Consider the following 24,801-nt stretch of genomic DNA (forward strand, 5'->3'; position numbering starts at 1 on the left):
CAGCAGATAGCGACACAGTGTACCCTTTCTGAGCTTACCGCTCGATGAGTTAGACGAAGACGACAGGGACTAGTAAGCTGCTGCAACAGAACTGAAGACACAAGCTGCCAGATCTAGAACTTACGATAGTTATTAAAAACATGTATATACTTAAGCCGAGGTGCATACGCATGGGGTATTCAGTGGTAGGTTAAACGTGTAAGCGATTCAGTCTTAAAGTCAATGTGTACATTTAGAAGTAAAGTGTTGGAAATAAAGTAAAGCAAGTGTCTTGCCATAAAGTTGTGCGTTTTATTTGATCGAACAAAGATAGTTATTGTAAGAGATTTATTTGAAATTTAATGTAAGAAAATTCCTAACAATATTATATAATTAAACTAGAGGCTAATGGGGAAAAGAATTAAATCGTACACGCCTAAATTTACGCAGGCTGTTTTAAAAAGTTGTCATATAAATTTTATCAAACGTGAATTACTCCATAATTTTAAAATTATATATATTTATCACATTACAAACACTCTTCTGGAGCGTGTTTTCGTATTTTGTGATTCATGTTGTCGAGGTCGACGGAAAGGACGATCTTATGAGTTTACGAGCTACGCAGTCACTTGTTTTCCAAAGCCCTGCTGCCTGGTCGTTGCTACTGACCTATCTGCTACACACGCTTGTTTTTATTAATAAATTATCTTCTAATAAGCATAGTCTTTTAAATAAAAATGTCTTGAAACAAAAAATGCTATCACAGTTTAATATATGTGTATGAAGATAACTCATTACAACACTAGTTTTTGTTTCCTTCTGTTCTATATTACGGTCGTCTAAAACGTTTCTTCTCTCTTAGAAATGAGAATGGGCTTCATATGGATATTGAAAATTATAGCTTATATAATCCGGGAGTCTGTTCTTCTTAATATTAAACAAAACTTTCGTAGTATGATAAAAACTTGTTTCACGTTCAAACAATTCAGAGTCACAAAATCCATCGGGTTGAAGTTGAAGAAGAGTCGTTGGAAGAAACAATTAAAAGAAGAATAAGAGAGCCCTTACCTCAAATGCTACGATGCAGCAGTTCGGACGAAAGTGTTACAATTGTAACAAGATTCTGCAGGCAGTTGCAGAATACAACGTTGAAACCTGAAGACGAGCTCAAGCGAAAGGAAGCAAAAGACGCTGGAGAAAAATCATCACGAGCATCGTTAACACGTTAGCTGCCAAAGCCTTTTTAGAATTTTGATCGTTCAGTAGCAGTGTCATTTAACAATTTTGGTCACCTGAGGCCAACAACTTATTTATGTTCTTTTTTGTTTCTTAGTGCCTAAAAATAAGTTTTGACTACTCGCGACTTTATTTTGGTCGCTAATTTTGCAGTTATAATGGTTTTTTGTGTCGCACATTTTCGTGCGACATGGCCTGGGAGATCATAAAACATGTTGTGGGGCCACGTCGCACGAAAATGTGCGACAGTAATTTTTTGTAGTTTTCGAGTTGTATTTGATATTTTTAGTTTATTTTACTTAGTTTTCTACCAGGAAGCGAAGGCAACGAGCTTTTGAAAAACCTCTTGCTGTTATTGATTACAACAAAGCCAAATTAGGTGTTGATATATCCGATCAAATGACCGCCTACGCCACCACTCTCAGAAGAGGTGTTAAGTGGTACCGCAAAGTGGCTTTTGAACTGTTACTAGGAATGTCTGTCGTAAATGCTTTTATAATATATAAAAAGGCTACAAACAAACAAATTTCAATAACTAAGTTCCGGCAGGAGACTTCAAATGCTTTGTTGGACTTCATGTCTCCAGAACCCATAACAAAAGGAAAACATTTTATAGAAAAACGAAAGGACGACAACGGAAAAACAATAAGGCGTGCTTGTGTATTGTGTTATGCCATGTCAAAAAAATCTGCTGAGAGAGTAACAGCCAGAAAGAGCTTGAAAAGGACCACCACCTACTGCCCAATAAACCGCAACTATGTGTAGAATGTTTTCCTAAATATTCCCACCAGAAAAATTAATTTTTGCACTGATCTCCATTAAAAAATTGAATTTTTAATTATAAGTTTATTGTTTTTCTACTGATTTCCATTTGAATTTACATACAAGTTAACACGCTGCGGTACCCAACATATTGCATTCCCACACCTTACCGATACACGTGCCGCTGCATCAGCATAATCGCTGTTATTCTATAGGACAACCCAACACCCTAAGTCAAGGCCAGTTACATATCAGGTACCACGTACTAATGCTAACGCACTAAGAACGGAGCCAGACGCAGCGTCAGCAAATTATGTTTCACACGATTGTGAAATACTTGCACATGCCACCAGTGCATGCCAACCGTGGGAAGCTAGGGGCGGAGCCAGCATACCAAGACGCGGCGCACCTGAAGGCAGCGGAACGACCCAAACCTATAAAGGCCTGCAGCGCACATCAAGGGGGCAGTTGCGTAGTGGACATTAACCGTAGCTTGTAACATTTACCTTTGTAGTAAATAAACCTTGTAAATTCTAACTTTGATCCTTTAGTGTTTCATTGCAGGGCAAGTTGGCCCTTTAATTTTTTTGAGTGTATTGGACTGAAAGTCCTTTTCTGGCGTCCGAGCAGGGACCAGTAGTGAAGTGACAAAATAAGTTGGAATTAGCTAAGAGCTAGAAAATAAAGTGAAAAGAGTCGCTAAAATTAAAAAAAAAAAAATTTTTAAAAAAGTGTAAAAGCTAAAAAAGCTACAAAAATAAGTGAAAGAAAAAAAGTTACAAATAAAAAAGAGAAGAAAAATTTAATAAAGAGTGTAATACAATTTTTAAACAGCCAAGGGCTACGAAAGTGAAAGTGGAAAAAAGGTTCTAAGGGAAAATAAAAATAAATTCTCCTTTAAATAGCCAAGAGCTACAAAAGTGAAAGTGGAAAATAGTCGAACAGCCAAGGGCTAGAAAATCAAAGTTTTAATGCTAACAGAGATTCTGTAAGTAACCGCTATATATTTTTTCTCTTCTCGTCTTAGCTTTTCCAGGATGGATTCACTCCAAGTTACGGTGACGAATTTGACGGGTGCAGTGAATGCACTCATGGAACAACTAAATGGTTTAGAGAGGCGTGTATCGTGCTTGGACACACTCCAAAGCCGGGTCGCTTCGATAGAAGCTGCTACTCCTGCTCAAAGTACGGTGGAAGCTCACGTTCAACCCCGAGCTCCAACAACTGAGGAGGAGCTAAGAGATATCTCGAGGCTTCCTGACTCCGTAAAGGAGTTACAAATTTTCAATGGCAACCCAACAATGTTTGTATCATGGGTGCACGCTGTTGAAAGCATCCTTACCGATTTCGAGCCGGTAAAGAGTAAGCCAATCTATCGTGCAATCTTACAGCACATTCGCCAAAAAATACGAGGGCCCGCCGATACTGCCCTCATATCGTATAGCATTTTTGACACTGACTGGGCCGCCATGAAAGAGTGTCTATCGCTCCATTATGCAGACAAACGAGACATCTGCACCTTGGAGTACCAACTCCACCAACTCTCTCAAAAGAATTCACGGCTCGATGATTTCTACGGAGCCGTGAATCACCAATTTGCGTTGATTATCAACACACTTAAAACTGAGAATTATTCTCAGGAAACAGTGCGTGTACTTATAGACACGTACAGAAACCGCGCATTGGATGTTTTTATCCGCGGGTTGAATGGGGATCTTTCGAAGATGCTCCTGGTTCAGCGCCCAAAAACTCTACCCGAGGCATATTCAAGGTGCCTCGAAATACAAAATACAAACCTAAGGAATTACACAGTGCATTCTCCGCGATTCAATAATCGCATCGTCGCACCTATGAATACGATGCCAGAACGCATGCATGGCCTAGAGGGCAATAAAGCACCCCCGCTACCACCAAGGATAACCTATCGTCCCCAAGAGCGACGATATCCCTTTGAAAATCGAGGTGGATACACTGTACCTAAACGAGATCCTCCAACAACCTCTCAGTCACCCGTCGAGAAAATGGACATAGACCAATCTGTCCAAACACGTAGAATAAATTACATGAATAGGCCAAATCCCTTTAAGCGGGGTGCAAGGTCAGACAACCTTCCGCGGAAACAGCAAAAGCTGTTCAATATAGAAACAGAAAACACCAAGGACGAAGTGAATAACCATGTAGCGGATACACAAGACGCACAGGAGGAGAATTTTTTATCCGACGGACATCTAGCATACCTTACATAGAGTATGTACTACCAGACGGCCGCACCCTAGATTTTCTGATCGACACTGGTGCCAACAAAAATTTTATTAGCCGAACGGTCGTAAGGCAAGGCAATCCAGTCGACAATCCCTTTTCCGTTAGATCAGCTGGCGGAAATATTACCATAAAAGAGAAAATTAATTTAAACCTATTTAAGGACGTAGGTAATGACTCCGAGACAACCTTCTTTGTACTCCCAGGATTGACGTCATTTGACGGAATCATAGGAGACGACACACTTAGGGATATAGGCGCTATAGTTGATAGGAAATCGAACATCCTAGCCGTAAACAAATACAAAATTCCATTGAAAGCCCGAATGTCCACGCAGGTGAATTATACGTTGTCTAAGGATCTCCCACTTCAAACAGAAGGGAAAGTGCGTAACCTTATTGGTAAATTTAGCAATCTTTTCTTACCCCTAAATGGAAAGGAACTAGTGGACACTTGTGTACGCGCTGAAATCAAGACAACAACTCATGAACCTATTTATAGCAAAAGCTACCCGTATCCATCTTGTATGAGAGAGGAGGTCGACCGACAAGTGAACGAGTTGTTGGAAGAAGGAGTTATTCGACCATCCAGAAGCCCATATAACTCTCCTATTTGGGTGGTGCCTAAAAAACCTAAGCCAAATGGAGAGAAACAGTACCGTATGGTGATAGATTACAAAAGGCTTAACGCCGTAACTATCCCCGACACCTACCCTATTCCTGATATAAACGCTACCTTGTGTAGCCTTGGTAACTCTCGATACTTCACAACCATTGACTTGACTTCTGGGTTCCACCAAATCCCTATGAAAGAATCCGACGTACCGAAAACTGCCTTCTCAACGATGAACGGAAAGTATGAGTTTTTGAGATTGCCTTTCGGCCTTAAAAACGCGCCGGCCATTTTTCAACGCATGATCGACGACGTATTGAAACAATTCATTGGCAAAATCTGCTACGTCTATATAGACGATATCATTGTGTTCGGCAAGGATGTTGACGATCATTTGAAGAATGTTGAAATGGTATTTTCCCAATTACTACAATCCAACCTTAAAGTGAATTTAGAAAAAACGTGTTTCCTGCAGACAGAGGTCGAATTCTTGGGATATATCATCACTCCCGAAGGAGTTCGTCCTGACCCAAAAAAGGTCGAGGCCATGAACTCGATCTTGCCACCATGCAATTTAAAAGATTTAAAAAGTTTTCTGGGAATGACCTCCTACTATCGAAAGTTCATCCGGGACTATGCAAAAATAGCTAAGCCCCTAACAAACCTAACGCGCGGGCAAAATGCACAAATAAGGGCAAATGCATCAAGGAAAGTAGCAATACAACTTGACAGCGCGGCCTCACAAGCTTTTACTGATCTAAAACGTATGCTAACCTCCGCTGATGTTCTGGCATTTCCTGATTTTGGCAATCCATTTAACCTAACCACTGACGCATCAAACTACGCAATTGGTGCAGTCCTGTCCCAGGGAGATATAGGTACAGACAAACCAATCGCATACATTTCTCGTTCGCTGAACAAGGCTGAGGAAAACTACGCCACCAATGAAAAAGAAATGTTAGCTATTGTTTGGGCATTGGACAACTTGAGGTCGTATCTGTACGGTGCCAAAAAGATAAGGATATATACTGATCATCAACCCTTAACCTTTGCCTTAAGCTGTCGCAATTATAACGCCAAGCTTAAACGATGGAAAGCAAGGATTGAGGAGTATAATTGCGAACTAATCTATAAACCGGGAAAATCGAACTTGGTTGCCGATGCTCTTTCTCGCCTCAAAACCGAGTGTAACATATTGAATGAGTCTGTTGTCGCTCAACCTCCATCTGTATCGGGTCAAGAGCCTACAACAAGTGCAGAACCGGAAATCGACGCGACCTCCGAAGGCACGATGCACTCAGCCGATCAAGACAGCTCAGACCTAGTACCACATGTGGAGGCCCCCCTTAACGTGTTTCGAAACCAGATTATTTTTAGAAATGGAGATCGCCCTCGATGCCTCGAACATCCTTATCCAGGCTACAGTAGATACTACGTTTCATTTCCTGAATCCGATGTCAACGCACTGGTTAATATCTTACGGGAGTGCCTCAACCCGAACGTAATAAATGGAATTAAAATTCCCGAAGAACACCTCGCCGCACTGCAGGACACATATGTTAATAACTTCCGGAGATACAGAATCAGGATAACACAGCGATTAGTAGAAGATGTTACAATTCCTGACAGGATATATGAAATAATCGAGAAATAGCATAGGCGAGCCCATAGAAACCCTCGCGAGAATAAAATACAGATACTTGAACAATTTTACTTTCCTTCAATGTCCAGACAGATCAGAGACTATGTCAAGCAATGCGATACTTGCAAACTAAACAAATACGACAGGCATCCCTCGAAACCGTTCCTTCAACAGACGCCTGTACCTAGTTATCCCTGCGAAATTCTGCACATCGATATTTTTGAGATGGAGAAGCAGAAATATCTTAGCGCAATCGACAAATTTACGAAATTTGCTAAATTATTCCCAATAAAAAATAAATCTTCAATTCACATTCGGAGGAAGCTTACTGTTCTCCTGCACTATTTTTCCGTGCCAAAAATGCTAGTTATGGACAATGAAAGGGGATTTTTAACCCCTCTTGTCCTAAACTATATCCGATCACTAGGTATAGAGGTTTATCAAACCCCAACACAAAGAAGTGAAAGTAATGGTCAGGTTGAGCGTTTACACTCAACATTGATAGAAATGTACCGCTGTATTTCGGTTGAGTTTAGCCGGCTCACCCCTAAAGAACGCATTTCAATTGCTGTAGACAGGTATAACAACACCGTTCACTCCGTTATCAAGCGAAAACCGGCGGACATATTTCTCAACCGGACCTCAAGAATAAACTATCAGGGTTTGGTAAATTTCAGGGAAAAAACCATGGAGGATATAAAAGCTCTATTAGAAAGGGAGCAAGAGGTCAGAAACGCGAGGTTGAACACCAAACGCACCCCTCCGCGTTCTTTCGATACCGGAGATGAGGTGTTCATTTCAAACAAACAAATTAAGGCCAAACAAAAGCCATTATATAAAAAAGAAACGATTGAAGAAAATCGAAACGCAACAATACTAACGCAAACAGGAAAAAAGTTCCACAAGGCGGATGTAAAAAACATCTAAAGATAACATTGGTCACAAGGCAAATCTTATGCTTAGATTCTCTGGCCCCAGGGTATGGGTGCAAATTTTTTGCAGCCGATGTAGTCAGATGTTGGTTCAATTCCAAATAACTCGATGGTTCGAATGATTGCAATCGGTGTGGTTCAACTCCACCACGAGGTCTATGCTTTAATTGACGTGAAGCCACTCGTGCCATGAGTAGGCCATTTGCAACTATCAACGCTTATGGCTAAAAGGGATCAACGCGAGCCTTCCAATGTCAGCTGAGAGAAACGCCTACATTCCGATGCAAAATTACGCAACTAAGTTGTACACAAACACCTAAAAGGTGCAAAGAAAAAGAAAAAACAAAAAACAAAAAGAATGCTACCAAAAAATTACTAAATCACTAAGCATTAAAGTATGAGATACCATTGGTCAAAGGGTTAATAAGAAGCTTAAGATCAGTAGAATTCGGAGGTACGAATGCAAGCGTTAACGCGCCTGTAGCCGTTGAAGTTATAGTGGTTCAATTCCATTTTTCTCACTGGTGTGTGGTAACCGATGCGGAGGGGTTCAATTCCCCCAAAATGATCTTCTGCTTACTTGCGTGAAGTCATCCGTGCCATGAGTAGGTCGCTTGCAATCATAAACGCTTGCGACTAAAAGGGATCAACGCGGACCTTCCATAGTCAAGTTAATACTCATATTCCAATGCAAAAATTTAAAACACAATTTTTTTTACAACAAATAAAGATGGGTCCAAAAATATGGAAAAGGAAACATGCGCAAAAGGCAAAAAAAAAAAAAAAAAAAAAAATATATAAATAAAAAAGCAAACAGAAAAAATTTAAATTAAATACTAATATAAAAAAAAATATAAAAAAAAAAGAAAAAAGAAAAAATTTTAATTAAATTTACTAACAAATTAACTAATTAACAATTTGAAATTTTTTCATAACCAACTAACAATTTTAAACCTTTTGATAACTAAAATAACACTAATCGAGCTTAAAGCAACTTGCAACCAATTTAACCAACTACTTCACTACTGGGTTCCCAACTAACGAAAATAGAAAAACCTTTTTTAACACAATAGACTTCACCAGCTTTTACTAATTCACCCTCCACTGCGCAACTCAAAACTAGGATAAGTCCCTAGAATAAGGAGTAGACACTAAGTTCGCATACTCTTAAGAAATTTACTGTTCGAATGAGATATTTGAAATAGAAATAGAAATAGAATAGCTTAGTAAAGTAGACACTAAGATGATAATTTTGTTCGAATGAATTATTTGAAATTCCATAGAATAGCTTAGTAAAATAGGCACTAAGATAATAATTTTCCATTTTTTATGTAAGCAAACAATTTACTAACATTACTATAATTCATAGCATCTGCCTCTGCGCAACTGCGCACTCTTATGAGATATTTGAAATAGGCTCACCATTGGCCACTATACGAGATGGGTACGGCTGGATCATCGATGGACACTTTAAGCTCATTCACGTTATAGATCTAGAGCGTTATGACTTGACAACGAATCAACTGGAACATTTACTAACCAACCTCAATGAAACAACAACAACCACAGAAGTACTGCTGTTCCAACTAAACAGAATTCGCACACACTTGGATGAACTGAGAGGGCACAAACTTGCGAGATCGAAGCGATCCATCAATTGGATAGGGTCTGCCTGGAAATGGATAGCTGGGTCACCAGATGCGCTCGACTGGGATAAGGTCCTTAACAACGAAAACTCCCTTAACCAAAATAGTAACAGGCAATACAAGGTAAACAATGCAATTTTCAAAAAAACTAACGAAGTATTGCAGAAGCTAAACAGCGTTGTGACGATCACAAATGACGTCGTCGATCGAAGAACCAGGGAAAGGCTCGAGCAGGATGTCCAAAACAAGATAGCTATTCTGAAGGAAGACGTGAACGAGCTGATACGCGCCTGCCAAATGGCTAAGGCGGGCATCGTCAATAGCAATCTCTTAAGCAAGGAAGAAGTTAACCAGCTTGTTGGCGAGATTGACATCCTTCCATACAGTAATGCCATTGAAGCCATCGAGTATAGCAAACCTTCGATCTACACCAACAACACGCTATTGCTGTACGTGTTATCTCTGCCTAAGGTCACGGAGGAAAGATTCAACCACCTTATCACACGAGCTAATGTCCAGAAGGGCCATCGGATAGAATTGGCGTACAAAACTATCCTTATAAGCAAACAGGAGACGTTTGGCATAAGGGGAGACTGTTTGCACCTATCCTCAGCAATGGTATGTGAAAAGAAATCCTTGGACTTGCTACCGGAGGCTGGTTGTTTGGCTCGTCTCCTCAAGGGCGGAGAAACAAGTTGTCCTTACTTGACAAGCAACGCATCTACCGTCGAAGTAATCAAAGATGATACTATTTTCCTAAACAATTTCGTTGGCAACATAAGTTCAGGTAAAACCACTACTAATCTTAACGGTTCCTATATTCTCCGTGTAGACAACGAGACGGTAGTAATCAACAACCAAACATACTCAAGCATTACCACCTCAGGAGTTCAGGTGCTCCCACCAATCCTAACTAGCGTCACAAACCGCACAATGGCTATAAACCTCGATCTGGTACATGGAATGGCAATTGACAACTTGCAAATATTGAAGCACCTTAAATCTGAGACGAATTGGTTCATATTATCCGAGGGATCGGGACTACTGTTACTTATGGTGATAATTTGGTTTATCTGGAGGAAGCTCACAGCAAGGATCCACTTACCCGAAATAAAAATCGAGAACCAACTTAGTCGAAGGATCGAGAAACGTCCTTCGTCACCTAATCTGCGGGACGCAGATATTTAAAGGGGGAGGAGTTAACACGCTGCGGTACCCAACATATTGCATTCCCACACCTTACCGATACACGTGCCGCTGCATCAGCATAATCGCTGTTATTCTATAGGACAACCCAACACCCTAAGTCAAGGCCAGTTACATATCAGGTACCACGTACTAATGCTAACGCACTAAGAACGGAGCCAGACGCAGCGTCAGCAAATTATGTTTCACACGATTGTGAAATACTTGCACATGCCACCAGTGCATGCCAACCGTGGGAAGCTAGGGGCGGAGCCAGCATACCAAGACGCGGCGCACCTGAAGGCAGCGGAACGACCCAAACCTATAAAGGCCTGCAGCGCACATCAAGGGGGCAGTTGCGTAGTGGACATTAACCGTAGCTTGTAACATTTACCTTTGTAGTAAATAAACCTTGTAAATTCTAACTTTGATCCTTTAGTGTTTCATTGCAGGGCAAGTTGGCCCTTTAATTTTTTTGAGTGTATTGGACTGAAAGTCCTTTTCTTACATATATATATTTTTATATTTGTTTTGTTCATAAATGAATTAATTTTTAAAAGAATTAATAAAAAGACAAATTTTAATTTACAACTTTTTTATTATCCAAAAAAAATACCATTAAAAATACACAACGGCCATGGGAAATACACCAAAATGTTCACCACAGGCCAGAGAATCCAAATTCTATGTAAAATTCCATATTAAAATGTACCAAAATGTGTGACGTGGCCTCAGGGTAACATTTATGTGTCGCACGAAAATGTGCGACGTGGCCTCAGGGTAACATTTAGGTGTCGCACGAAAATGTGCGACGTGGTCTCAGGGTAACATTTAGGTGTCGCACGAAAACGTGCGACGTGGCAGCCAACGTGTTAAGCGGAAAAACATGGTAAGGCTCATACACTATCTCAGCGACCTGGGGATGTCGGGTATAAGAATTTTTCATATGTCCAAAGTCGAGATATCCGAGCATATATTATATTAAACATCAAAGCAGTTTCAACCCAATCACGAGTGATGAATTGAATGATTCTAACCTAGAAAAGATCATGGAAGCGAAAGACGCTGGAAAGATACCACCATTTCAGTTTTAATGGCGAAATAAAGTCCTGTGGTTAAGGTATTGGGTACAGTGGAAAAGCCTTAAAGTCATTGATGGAGTTTTGCACTGTGTATAGGAAACCGAAGATGGAAATCATTCGCGTAATCTGATTATAGTTCTTCCTGTGTTAGAGAAATTCTTAAAGCGTCTCCGGCAACAAATATGTGATCGTTGTTATGGACTACTTTAATAAGTAACCAGAAGTGTACGCTCTACTAAACCAATAGTCCGAAATCATTGGTAAGATTTTTGTACAGAACTGTTTGACTCGTTTTGGAGTACCTATTGAGTTGCACTGAGTCCATTGAAGAAACTTCGAGTCCGGAGTATTTAAAGAGATGTGCTGCTTAATAGGCATTAAGAAAGCACGTACAACTTCTTTGCACCCGCAATCGAAAGATTTACTACACTCTGGAGGAGCACTTGCGAAAGGTAGTTGGAAAGTGCCAACAAAATTGGACAAACATATCTAAATGTTCCTCTTGACCTATCGCTCAGCTATATAAATATAGAATAAAGACTATATGGCTCTGGTTTTTAAAGAAGAAAAGGGCACAAGGGATTGAGCTCCAAACACAATACACTTTACGGTTCTAAAAGATCTAGTGTATTGGGCGCTGAGATATACTGTCCAGAGTTAGACCTAAGAAAGTCGTATAAGCTTCAAAATCACTGCAGTGTATTCCAGGCTGAGGTTTTCGTAGTTAGAAAGGCAACAGACTTAGCTTGTGACACCACCGGGACCAACTCCAAGGTTAACTTTTACATAGATAGTCAGTAGAAAAGTTGGCAGCGAATTGTAAGACATATTTATATTGGGTTCTAGGCCATAAGGACATTGAAGGGAACGAGATAGTAGATGATAAGTGAAAAACGGGGTCTCTCCATCCTCGGATTTTGTCAACGAAGTACTAATATAAGTACGAATATTACATAACGAACTAGACGAAAACATTATCAGAAAATTCAGGACAGGATGGGAGAACTTGTCCACTTGTAGCAATGTTAAGATCATGTGTAAACATTACGATCACAGTCGTACTCAATTTATACTAACACTAACATGAAGAGATTGTAGAACTATTATTGGCGTGCTGAAGGAACATAGCCCAGCAGCGTATGCTTATAAGATAGGAATCTCGAGCAGCAAGGGAGCTTGATGGATGGAAAGATATCTCAGAAGTGGGTAGGAAATGCCTCCTTAAGTTCGCAATAGAAACAGGCACCATGTGGGGAGACTATTTCATAACCTGCTATCCCGCTTTAGTTGGCATTCGATGGGATTTTCAATATGCTCAAAATATTTTACAATTATCTAACCCCTGTAAGACTGTTTTTCGTCCAGGCTGCCCATATTCGGAACTCAGATATAGGTTAGATTCGCAGCCAATTTGAGTGAAAGCAACTGCAAGAATGTTCGGTATTCATACTTGCGTTAACTCATACATAATATTGTCCAGGAGTATAGCAATTTACAATACATATTGCCTTGTTATTATTCCAACTTGCTTGATGGATATTCATGCACATGTTTTAAGCAATGTTTACAGGACCAAAAACTTAAGAGTAAATACAAGAGGGTTTCTTTTGAGAATTTACAATTATATCAATCATTTCGGTTTTTTAGCATGTTTTCCGGTGGTTGACTCCAACTCTTCATACAGTGAGCCTCAATAAACATACGGCAGTTGGGTGAGCTGACAATTAATATCACAGATGACGTACCTATCATTACCAAGCACCTTATACATGGGGAAGAAATGTGCTTTTACTACTAGGAGTTGGGTCGACGTTTCGTATTAATTGTACTACGTAACCCCTCTTGAGCCAACGGCTTGGCTATTGTCATTGAGGCGTTGAACTACCTGGCACCTGCTTGGAGGTGTGTTTCAACCAGGAAAATGCTAAGTGTAAGCACTTATGCAGTTGAGAAATCCCATCAGCGACTGTGTTATAGTAAGCGGCTGTTGGGTCAGCGTCTGACTCAGAATGAGCGGCTGAACCTCCCCGGAAGGTTGACTAAAAGTAGTCAAAACGGGCATTTGACTTCATGCTACAACAACGGATACTGGATTCTGAGCCCAGTAGGATTCTGGTATTATGTCACTGGAAAACGATTTGAATTGATTATGTGAGCTAGTAACTCTAGTGACGACCCATTAGTATGTGGATTGAAACCCCACAGAAACTGCGGTATAGATATTGCTACAATTGCCCTCGTCTCGGTAAAACCGTAACAGGCCTTGAGGTACGTTCTCAGTTCGTCGCTGTTAAGTTGGTGGTGCAGGTTAGGTTGAGCTTGCTACCTGAACACATACACTCTCAAGTGTCAACCCTTGCGTCGGCCTCCCTGCTTTTCAAAGATAACCACGGGGTCATAAAGGCGACTATACGAACGAACTGGGATAGCGGCCTCAAAGGGGAACCCAACAACTATGAATATTTTAAGACAACCAAACAAGAGTAGTCCTCTGAAGCAAACAAAACATTTCAAAAAGACACAAAAACAGCGAGATCCCACGTACGTGTAACCAAAATTAGTCCAGAGATGGAGGTTATCATCGTGGAGACACCGAAGACGATTGCTGCCTCCACTAGAGAATGCTACGCAACGCCAAGGAGTACTCCCATTGACAGCTTTTTTGGGACTGTGTCGGCAATGGACGTCAGAGCTGAATTGGGCACACAACAAGATATGGAACGTGGTACATCCACAACCACGTCACAACCAGTAGGGCGTGCAGCTCTTATCCAACCGCAGACGGTGACCCGGCAGCCCCAATTGATGAAAGCACGCTTAATGTCTTTGGGAAGAGAATTATTGAGTAGCAGAAGTTCTGCACATCGCAGAGAATTATGCATAAAGATGTAATCAGGCGGTGTAGCATCATCAAACGACTTCATACTAAAGTCATGCTGGGTAACATACTGAAGACATGGACAAAGAGGAAAGGCGGTGGGAGTTGGATCAAAATAATTCTCCAACCAACCCAAGAGATGAAGGCTCCCCTTGCAGAAGGACTAGTGAAGATCACCTAATCCACAAAGGGAGTCAGGACAAAACAAAACTTAGCCCTAAGAAAGCAGGAAAAACTAAATGGCCAGCTGCTAAGAAGCAAAAGTCCCTTGGTGCGGAGACGGAGATAGCTTCAAGGATAAGGGGCGAGGAGAAGGAGTGGATCAAGGTTTAAAAAAAGGCACAAGCAGGAACCCTTGAAGAAAATAATTCCGACGAAAACTGATGCATTTTTATTGGTCTTTATTTTTATTGGTCTCTTACATCCCGCCCAATAGTAATTACGATCTCTACAAATCACATACTGATAACATTGTCTCCCTTGTTTTAAATAAGGTCGATGATAGCCATATTATTGTTTTTGGAGATTTTAATTTTCCGAATATTGTTTGGTCTTCTAACTTCTGCAAACATGGTCTTTTACCGACTAATGTGACATCTTCTCTCGAATCATATGTTATTGATAATTTGCTAGGATTAGACCTAGTACAAACTAATTCTTTTGGAAATAAGCTCAATCGTACTCTTTATCTCATATTCGTCAGTGCTAATATTAATTCTTCTATCTCTAAATGCTTCTCATCCTTCTCGCCTGCTGATAAGCATCACGTCCCTTTGTTGCTTAATGTTGAGTTTTATGAATTTACGAGTAGTAAACAAGATGAGACACTTTGTTTCAATTTCTCTTCTTGTGACTTTTCTAGGTTGAACTGCATTTTACTTGACATCAACTGCGAAGATTTGCTTTAAGGGTTTGATGTTGTTGAGTGCTATTCTGCCTTTAAAGCTAAGTTGCTTGAAATTTTTATGATATATGTACCACAATTTAAAAAACGTCCCTTCAAGCCTCCATAGTATACTAATCAAGTTAATAAACTTAAAAACAAGCGAAATAAGCTTCATAAAAAAATTTTAGAATCTAAGAATCAAACTATCTTATTTATTTACCAGCAATCTACTATCTTATTTAATTTCAGTCAGGATGATCCAGACTTGTTTTCTTCGAGTCATACTAATCTTCCTTCATCCTTGAATTTCGAAGACTTAAAACTTGTTTCTCGTGACATTGAGAATGGGATCTCAGGTTTAAAAACTTCTACTAAGACTGATAAGGATGGGCTTTCCGCAATCTTTCTTAAAAATTGTCCGGCTATCATTAGTCCTCCCAAATTTATTTTCAATAAATCCTTATGCTCGGGAGTTTTTATTAATGATTGGAAAATCACAACTATTACCCCAATTTTCAAAAGTGGTAAAAAGAATGATGTGTGCAATTGCAGACCAATCTAGAAGCTTTCTATTATATCAAAACTTTTCGAAGGAATTGTAAAAGATAAGATGTACTTCGCGACTAAGAGTTTAATCTCGCCCAATCAGCATGGTTTTGTAATGGGTAGGTCTACAGTTTCCAACCTAGCTGCGTTTGGGGAATTTTGTTTTTCAACTTTTGCTGATGGTTTTCAAGTGGACTGTGTTTACACGGACTTTTCTAAGGCTTTCGATAGAGTTTCTCATGCAATTCTATTGCACAAATTAGCCTCATTTGGTTTTCATTCTATATTCTATCAATGGCTGAAATCTTATTTATCCAATAGACGATGTGTGGTAATGATTGAGGGTGAATGCTCGGTACCTTTCATTGCTTCTTCAGGCGTGCCACAAGGCAGTATTTTAGGTCCTCTTCTCTTCGTTCTGTTTATTAACGACATTAGTAACTGTTTTTCTTTTGCAAATTTTCTTTTATACGCTGATGACCTGAAAATATTTTCTGCTATTAAGAAAACTGAGGATATTCCTATGTTGCAAGCGGATATTAATGCACTAGTTCGCTGGTGCATTAACTCTGGGATCTCCCTAAACATCAAGAAATGTTTTCATGTCACTTTTGCCAAAACTCAAAATATTCTAAAATCATCCTATAACATTGTTGATATTCTTCTTCAACCGGTCCATGAATTCAAAGATCTAGGTGTGATCTTTGACTCCCAATTTTCATTTAATAGTCACATTAATTTTGTTGTATCCTCCTATTACTCAATTTTAGGCTTTATACGGCGTAATAGCTTGAAATTCTCGGACCCTTACACTCTCAAATTTCTTTTTACTTCCTTTGCAATTGAGAGACTTGAACGTGTACAGAAGGTGTTCCTTAAGTTTGCTCTCAGGTCGTTAAAATACTCACATCGCATCCCTTCATATAACTTCCGTTTGATGTTAATTAACTTAAAGTCGCTAGAAAATAGAAGATCTATACTCTCGCTGTCTTTTGTTTTTAGTTTAATCCTTATTAAACAATATTCCTTTTCATATTCCTACTAGATCTCTCCGAATCACTTACCCCTTTCACCTTAAATTACTTACCTTATGCACGTAATGCCCCTCTTAAGCTTACACTAGTTCAAAGTAGTCTGTAAAAACCTGATTATGTTTTAGACTCCTAAATAAATAAATAAAACCATAAAACCAATCCTAATTGCGACTAAATCAGAAAAGATGTCATGTGTTGATATCCTACGGGCGGTCAAAGCCAATGATGCCACAAAGTCGTTGATTGAAGAGGCCCATACATTGAGACGTAGCCAAAAAGGAGAGCTTTTGCTTGAGCTCAGCAGAACAAGAAGCACTAGTACCCGTATAATAATATTACAAGCAGCAAAACAGGGCGTACTTAAGGAAGGCGCATCAATGCAGACCCACATGATGACTATTCGCTGTAAAAACCTGGGAACGGATACTAGCAGCAAGGAAGAGCTGTTAGATGCCCTAGAGACACAGGCTAAAGTCAGGAGGCCAGAAGACTCTGCAGTAAGATTGCCAAAGGAGTATGGAGGTACGCAGACAGCATACATATCGCTCCTTGCAGAAGACGCCAAGATGGCTCTAGACCTGAAACATCTCCGTGTAGGATGGGTCCGGTGCTCGCTATCGGAAGCAACATCCTCGATTAAATGCTACAAATGTTAGGAGTATGGGCATGTAGCTACAAAATGTAAAGGAATTTATAGATCAAATCTTTGCAGAAGATGCGGCGAGGTTGGCCGCAGAGGTGCAACATGCAAGAACCTAGAAATATGTACACTTTGCTGTGGTGCACATAACGAAGGGAGCACAAAATGTTCTAGATTCCAGGAGGCAGTTAATAAAAAGCTCGCATGAGGATAGTACAAATTAACCTCAACCATTGCAGAACTGCTCAAGATATATTGTGGAGGAATATGAGCGAGCTTAAAGCTGACATCGCTCTAATCTCCGAGCTATTGACACCTATAACTGGTTAGCTGATGCAATATACGGGGCTGAAATCTGGATACCGGGAAATAAAGCGCTGCAACGTAAGCCAGATGGTCCACAGAAGGGATATAAAGAGGCGCAAGACAAGAGGAATGCTTTTGACGCAGAATCTTTCTAGCGATCTAGAGCGGGGCGTACTTTGCTGCTGAATCTGCAGAGCAGCGAGCAAACCAAGTAGCAAAGCGATTGGAAGAGACGCAGAAGAACTTCAAACCGGGAGCCTGTATATTGGTGGACAAATTTCTGCAGAAGAGCTCAAATTTCGCAGAAAAGCTCAAAGAGCGCGTCGCCGGCCATCTTAACCTCTTCAGCAGTCCCTTTATAAAGAAACCCGACACTCATTGCAACAGGCAATACAGCAAATCAAATTCGTTGCTTTATTGAATTAAAGCATATAGGTCAAGTATGAAAAAAGGGTCCCAACCCACATGCCCTACCTTGCTGGAAAGGTGGTCCCTTACCTATTTCCACCCCAGAGCCCTGTAAAGGTAACGGATTTACATCCCCCCGCAGTCAGAAGAGTATAAGGTCTCAAAAGAAGAGGTATTGGCCGCTCTTTCGAGAATCAGCGACGCAAAAGCTCCAGCCCCAGATGGTGTCCCCAATATTGATTTCAAAGCAGCGGGCCAAGCGAATCCAAAAATTGTTTCTGAACTTTACACTGAGTGTATCAAGTCTGGTATATTTCCCGGGAGCGTTTAGTGCTACTGCTAAAATCGGGTAAATTGCCAAATTATCCATCAGCATACCAACCCTTATGCCTGTTAAATACAGTGGGGAAAGTACTAGAAAGAACTGTGGGCGGTTGCAGAAATATGTCGAAGGGCCAACAGGACTTTCGGAGCGACAATTTGACTTCAGGCGAGCAAGATGCACTGTCGACGCCATTCGACTGGTGGTTGAAATAGCGAGCGAGGCTTTTAACAGGACAGGTGGGGCATCCGGCTCTATGAAATATTGCGCTGTCATAACACTGGACATAAAGAACGCTTTCAACTCAGCAAATTGGACATTAATTCCTTCAGCACTAAGTGGTCTTGGAGTGCCTTCGTACCTGCTTTGGATTATCCGGAGCCATTTCGATGGCAGGATTCTTGAATATGACACAGACGACGGACCTCAGAAATACACAGTGACAGGCGCAGTGTCGCAAGGGTCGGTTGCCGGCCCTACTTTGTGGAACGCAATGTGCGATGGCATCCTAAAAATGGAGCTGCCCATGAATGCGACACAGGTAGAATACGCAGACGATATTGTGCTAGTTGTAACGGGAAACAGTCGTTGATGTGGAACTCACCTGTAACAATGCGATAGCGAGGATTGAGCACTGGTTATACAATGCCAAACTCCAGCTAGCAGCGCAAACAACTGAACCAGTCTTGTTGAGCAAAAATCCACGGCGACCCTATTTACCACCTGGACAAAGGAGGTCAAGCTGCCACTTCAGGTACACGTCGACGATACCCCAATTCCGACGATAAACAACCCCAAAATTTTGGGAGTCACCTTTGACAGCTTGCTCTCCTTTTCGGCGCACACAACCGCTATTGCAACGAGAGTACAGAATCGCAACAAGGTCCTCAAGTCGCTTGCCGGCAGCACTTGGGGCAAAGACAAAGAAATGTTGCTGTCGACTTTCAAAGCAATAGGCCGACCGGTTCTGAACTATGCCGCGCCTGTCTGGTCGCCTGGAACCAGTGATACGCAGTGGACGAAGCTTCAGACCTGCCAGAATACTGCCATCAGGACCGCGACAGGATGTCTCCTGATGTCCCCTATCTACCATTTACATGACGAGGCGCACATGCTCCCGGTTAAGGAGCATAACAAAATGCTCGGCAAGCAGTTTCTGCTTGGGTGTCACCGCAGGCCTCACCCATGCAGACACCTGCTCGAGCCTGAGCCACCTCCCAGGCACATCAGGAGACACTTCCTCAACTACGTGGACGAGATCCAGGACAAAACGGACAGACCTATCCAGGATCGGACAGTATACAGACAGGCTATTAACGACATTCATCGGGAGACACTTACCACCTTCCTAAGCTCCCGACCCCCGAATGCCGTTATCGGAGTCCAACCACCACCTATCGCAGACGAAGAGCTCCAGCTTCCTCGAGAGTCCCGCGTAATCTTGGCACAACTACGTTCTGGATATTGTAGCAGGTTAAACTCCTACCTATCCAGAATCGACCCCGACATACTAAACATATGTCCTGCATGTGAAGGTACCCCGCACGACACTAACCACCTCTTCACATGCCCCATCAAACCCACTCATCTAACACCTCTCTCCCTCTGGACCCAACCCGTCGAAACTGCCAGTTTCCTGGGCCTACCGTTAGATGAGCTAGACGAAGACGACCGGTAATTTACACTACACTGACAGGGCGAAGATACTGCTACAACAACAACAACAGCAAAAAAAAGAGGAAGAGTTTGACGGTAAATGTCGGAGGTCTCAACATCCAGTCCAAGCCAGCTATACAGTACTTAGGGGTTATGATTGACTCGCTCATGAACTTCAGAGAGCACTCGGTGAAAGTCAGTACGAAAGGCGCAGTAGTTGCAAAGCTCTCTCACAGTTGCTGCCGAACATTGGGGGAGCCCAAGGTGCCAGAAGGAGACTTCTGAGCAAAGATCGAGGAATGTTGCTCCATTGTTGAGAGCAGGAGAGAGAGTCGAGTGGAAATCTTCTGGTTGTCTATTGCGATTGCAACTTTCCGATGTCGAACATTCTTTGCGTGGTTAGATGTACGTTTTTTGCTGTACAGAGGCATGTGTGTATTATGGCTGCAGCAAGATAACGATTTGAGTCCATGTGGGACGTACGTACATTTAAAACACTAGAACCCAGTCTTCCATAGCAACATGATTAATCTTTCAGACCGATTAGACTTTTCTAAATAGATTTAAGGGGGCAAGTGGCAAATGTAAGTTGAATTTATTAAATTCTGGATAAGTAGGAGTTTAACTTGCTACAATATTCAGAACGTAATTATGCCTGAGTATTTCGAGTCTCAAAGCAGGCTTATCAGATAATCACTAGAACCGATAGAATTCTGTTCTCCCGACAGTCGGTCCTACGCCACCGGGTCGACCAAAATTTATACGGTCACCTGCTGCCCGGCAGGATATCTCCCTGATATTGGTACGCTCATCAGGGGAGAGAACCGATTGGTAGTAGGTGACTTTAACGCGTATCACGATCTTTGACATTCAAGCCTGCCAAATGATCGTATGGGACAGCTATTGGCAGAGCAGATAGACGATTCGACGTTCAGCACTGTAAACGACGACGCCTCCACTAGGGTAGTGGGCAATTGCAGCAGCTCGCCTGACATAATAATTGCTAGCGCAGGTCTGATAAATAGCATAACCTGGCGACCTATGCTATCGCTTGCATCAGACCACTTGCCCATTATCATCTCGATCGAGAAACCTGCCGACTTTGTTTCCGCGGATCACCGGTCATACATCAACTTTAACAAAGCTGATTGAACCAGATTCGCGGAATTTACTGAGGACATCTTCGCATCCCTACCCACTCCCACCGATGTGCACGCAGGCGAACGCGCATTCCGCAAGGCGATCACAGCCGCCGCGGCTCGCTTCATACCCGCTGGACGGATCTGGGACTTACGTCCCAATTTCCCAGCTGAAGCAGCTGTTCTGGCGAACGAGCGTGGTCGCCTACGCCAGGCCGATCCCGGGGATCCTCGAATAAAGGACCTCAATTCGGAGATCCGGCAACTGATAACCTAACACAAGCGGAACAAATAGGTAGAGCATCTGTAGTCCTGTAACTTCACCTCTGGTGTGAGCAAGCTCTGGTCCACCGTAAGGTCCCTGTCGAACCCGACGAAGCATAACGACAAGGTGGATATCGCCTTCAACGGTCGTACTTCGTCGAATCCGAAGAGATGCGCGAGCTACTTTAGCCGGCAATTTATACTGAATCCTCCGGTCGACAGATCCAAACGTTGTGCCACCAGACGGTTGCACAAACTGCCATACAACAGTGCACCGCTTGCTTTCACCAGCGACGAGGTTCAGGGGGCCATCAAACATATGAAACCATCTAAAGCCATTGGCCCCTGACGGACTAAACATGCTGATGTTGAAAAAGCTGGGTCCATTGGGAGTAGAATTCCTCACCAAGGTCTTCAGCCTGTCTATGGCCACTCTCATTATTCCTGATAAGTGGAAATTAGGGAGAGTGGTCCCACTACTGAAGCCTGGGAAACCCGCCAACCAAGGGGAGTCTTATCGCCCGATAACTCTCCTTTCCCCAGTAGTGAAGACGCTTGAAGCCCTTCTACTCCCACTCCTTACAGAACACCTGACTCCAGCCTCACACCAGCATGGTTTCCGAAGAGTGTACAGCACCACCACAGCACTCACCGTCATCAGAGGTAAACCGCGGCCTCAACCAAAACCCTGCGAGAGGACTGTCCTAGTAGCGTTGGATCTTAAAAAGGCGTTAGATACAGTCAGCCACGCCACGCTACTAGATGACATTTTACAGTCGACACTCCCGCCAGGGCTGAAGAGGTGGACCGCGAACTACCTGAGTGGTCCTCACTCGTCGGTGATGGCCTGTGTTCCAAATTAAACCAACTACTTCACAGAACAGCTTTTTCACTGCGAGGAATCTACAACTTTCCGCCACTAAGTCCACGGCGACCCTCTTTACCACCTGGACAAGGGGGTCAAACTGCCCCTCAAGGTAAAAGTTGATAACACTAAAATGCCGACGGTAAACAATCCCAAAATTTTTAGTGTAACCTTCGACACTTTGCTCTTCTTCCATACGCACACAACCACAATTGCCACTAGAGTCCAAAATCGCAACAAGGTACTCAAATTGCTTCCGGCAGCACTTGGGGCAAAGACAAAGAATTGTTGCTATCGACATTTAAGGCAATTGGTCGGTCGGTTCTAAACTATGCTACGCATGTCTGGTCGCCTGGAACTAGTGACACACCATTCGGACAGCGACAGGTCCCCATACAACATCTTCACAATAAGGCACAAATTCTCCCTGTAATGGAGCACAACAAACTGCTCTTCAAGCAGTTCCTGCTAGGGTGCTATCGCAGGTTTCACTCTTGCAGACACCTACTTGAGCCAGAGCCGCCTCCTAGGCACGTGAGGAGACACCTACTACGCCACGCAGACGAGATCCAGAACAAAACTGCCAGAAATCTACTGGACCAGACAGTGTTTAGACAGTCAATAAACGACATTCACCGGCAGACCGTCACCACCTTGTTAAGCTCCCGTCCTGTGAATGCCGTAATCGGAGTCAAACAACCACTATAGCAGGTGAAGAGCTCCAGCTTACCCGTGAGACAAGTGTAACACTGGCGGAATTACTACTTATCCAGAATTGACCCCGATATACCAAACATATGTCCGGCATGTGAAGGTACCCCGCACGACACTAACCACCTTTTCACATACCCTTTAAAACCTACTCATCTAACACCCGTCTCCCTCTGGACCCTACCCATCGAAACATTGTGTTTCCTGGGCCTACCTTTAGATGAGCCAGACGATGATGACCGGTAATATACTCTACACTAACGGGGCTTCTATTACTGCTACAACAACAACAACAAGAACAACGCAGTTCCTCCCGTTCCCACGACAGTCGGTTATACGTTACCGGAACGACCTGGACTGTCCACTCCCCTGTCGCCCAAGGACTGTCACTCCAGCAGCGATGCCCGTACATTTATGGGGAATGTTTATGCTGCTACAACAATAGCGCAGTTCCTCCGACAGTCGGTTCTACATTACCGGAGCTACCCCGATTTACTACATATCCCGTCAAGGACTGTCACTCCAGCAACACTCCCCGTACATGTATCAGAAATGTTTTTGGCGGCAAGTCCAACCTGACGGAACACGAGGTGATCGGTTGCCCTGGGCGTAGGAATAAGTAAAAAGGGATTGGACGCACTTCACCACCCGTGAACGATATAAAACATCACATTTAAAGTATCTCGTCTATCTTACTCATGAGTGCGTTACAGTTAAGTTGGAGGAACATAAAGCTCCTCGGGAGTATAGTCGTAACTCGGGGTGTGAGGGGCGCGTGAGGTTGTCTGCGTTGGTGACTGTTGTTAGGTTCCGAGGAACTCTGGTCTGACACACGAAACAGACTGTGCGGGGGCAAAGAGCTGCTGGTTTGCCCCCGCACTCGGATAGGAGCAGGAGGGTTATGGGGCAGTGAGGGAGTTGTTTTGAACCTGTGGGCTCCTAACCGTGGGGGTTGGTTAGTGGCGGCATTTTGACGTGCCGGAACATTAGAAGATGTAGCCATTTAGGTAGGGGCCGCCTAGTGGCGGGAGCAACATGTGCCACATACCGTATCACCACTCCCTGTGGACTTGTTGTTATTGTAGCAGTTAACTTTGCCCTGTCAGTGTATTGTAAATCACCGGTCGTCTGCGTCTAGCTCATCTAACGGTAGGCCCAGGAAATTTGCTGTTTGGACAGGTTGGGTCCAGAGGGGTAGGGTGTTAGATGAGTGGGTTTAATGGGGCATGTGAAAAGGTGGTTGTATGTGCGGTATTGGTGAGTCGTCGACTTTTACCTTAAGTTGCAGTATGACCTCCTTTGTCCAGGGGGTGAAGAGGGTCGCTGTGGACTTCATGGGGGAAAGTTATAGGTTCCTCGCAGTGAAGAAGCGAGAAAGGCAGGTGAGGTAGTCGTTTACTTTGGCGTACAATCCATCAACTTCATTGCCCAACGTCCATGACAGTCGGTTCTACGTTACCGAAACGACCCGGATTTTTATCCAGCCAAGGACTGTCACTCCAGCAGCATTTCCCCGTATGTAAGTATGGCGAATGTTTATGCTGCTACAACAACAACAAAAACGCCATTAGGGTGCAGTCGTCGGCGTAGGAGACCAATGGGATTGACATTATGACTCTGCTTTACCCATGCTATGTTCGAAGTTCATAACTTAATTTTATTATTCATTCATTCACAGTTCCGGTAAGGTTGACCGGACTTATTTACATCGAAAAATCACTACACTTACAAACAACTTTGTTATACAGGATGCGCCATCTCGAGCTTCGGTATGGAAATATTGAATAACTTTGCTATCCATTGTCAGAAGG

At 42.6% G+C, this 24,801-nt stretch overlaps 1 protein-coding gene across 1 annotated transcript in view; it reads right to left on the reverse strand.

Annotated features, from left to right (window-relative positions):
• LOC128858592 (E3 ubiquitin-protein ligase HUWE1) overlaps positions 1-24,801 on the reverse strand; it is a 62,559-nt gene that overhangs the window by 36,431 nt on the left and 1,327 nt on the right. The gene's annotated exons all lie outside the window — the stretch shown is intronic.

Source organism: Anastrepha ludens, chromosome 3 (genome assembly GCF_028408465.1).
Source record: "Anastrepha ludens isolate Willacy chromosome 3, idAnaLude1.1, whole genome shotgun sequence".
Classification (NCBI taxonomy): domain Eukaryota; kingdom Metazoa; phylum Arthropoda; class Insecta; order Diptera; family Tephritidae; genus Anastrepha; species Anastrepha ludens.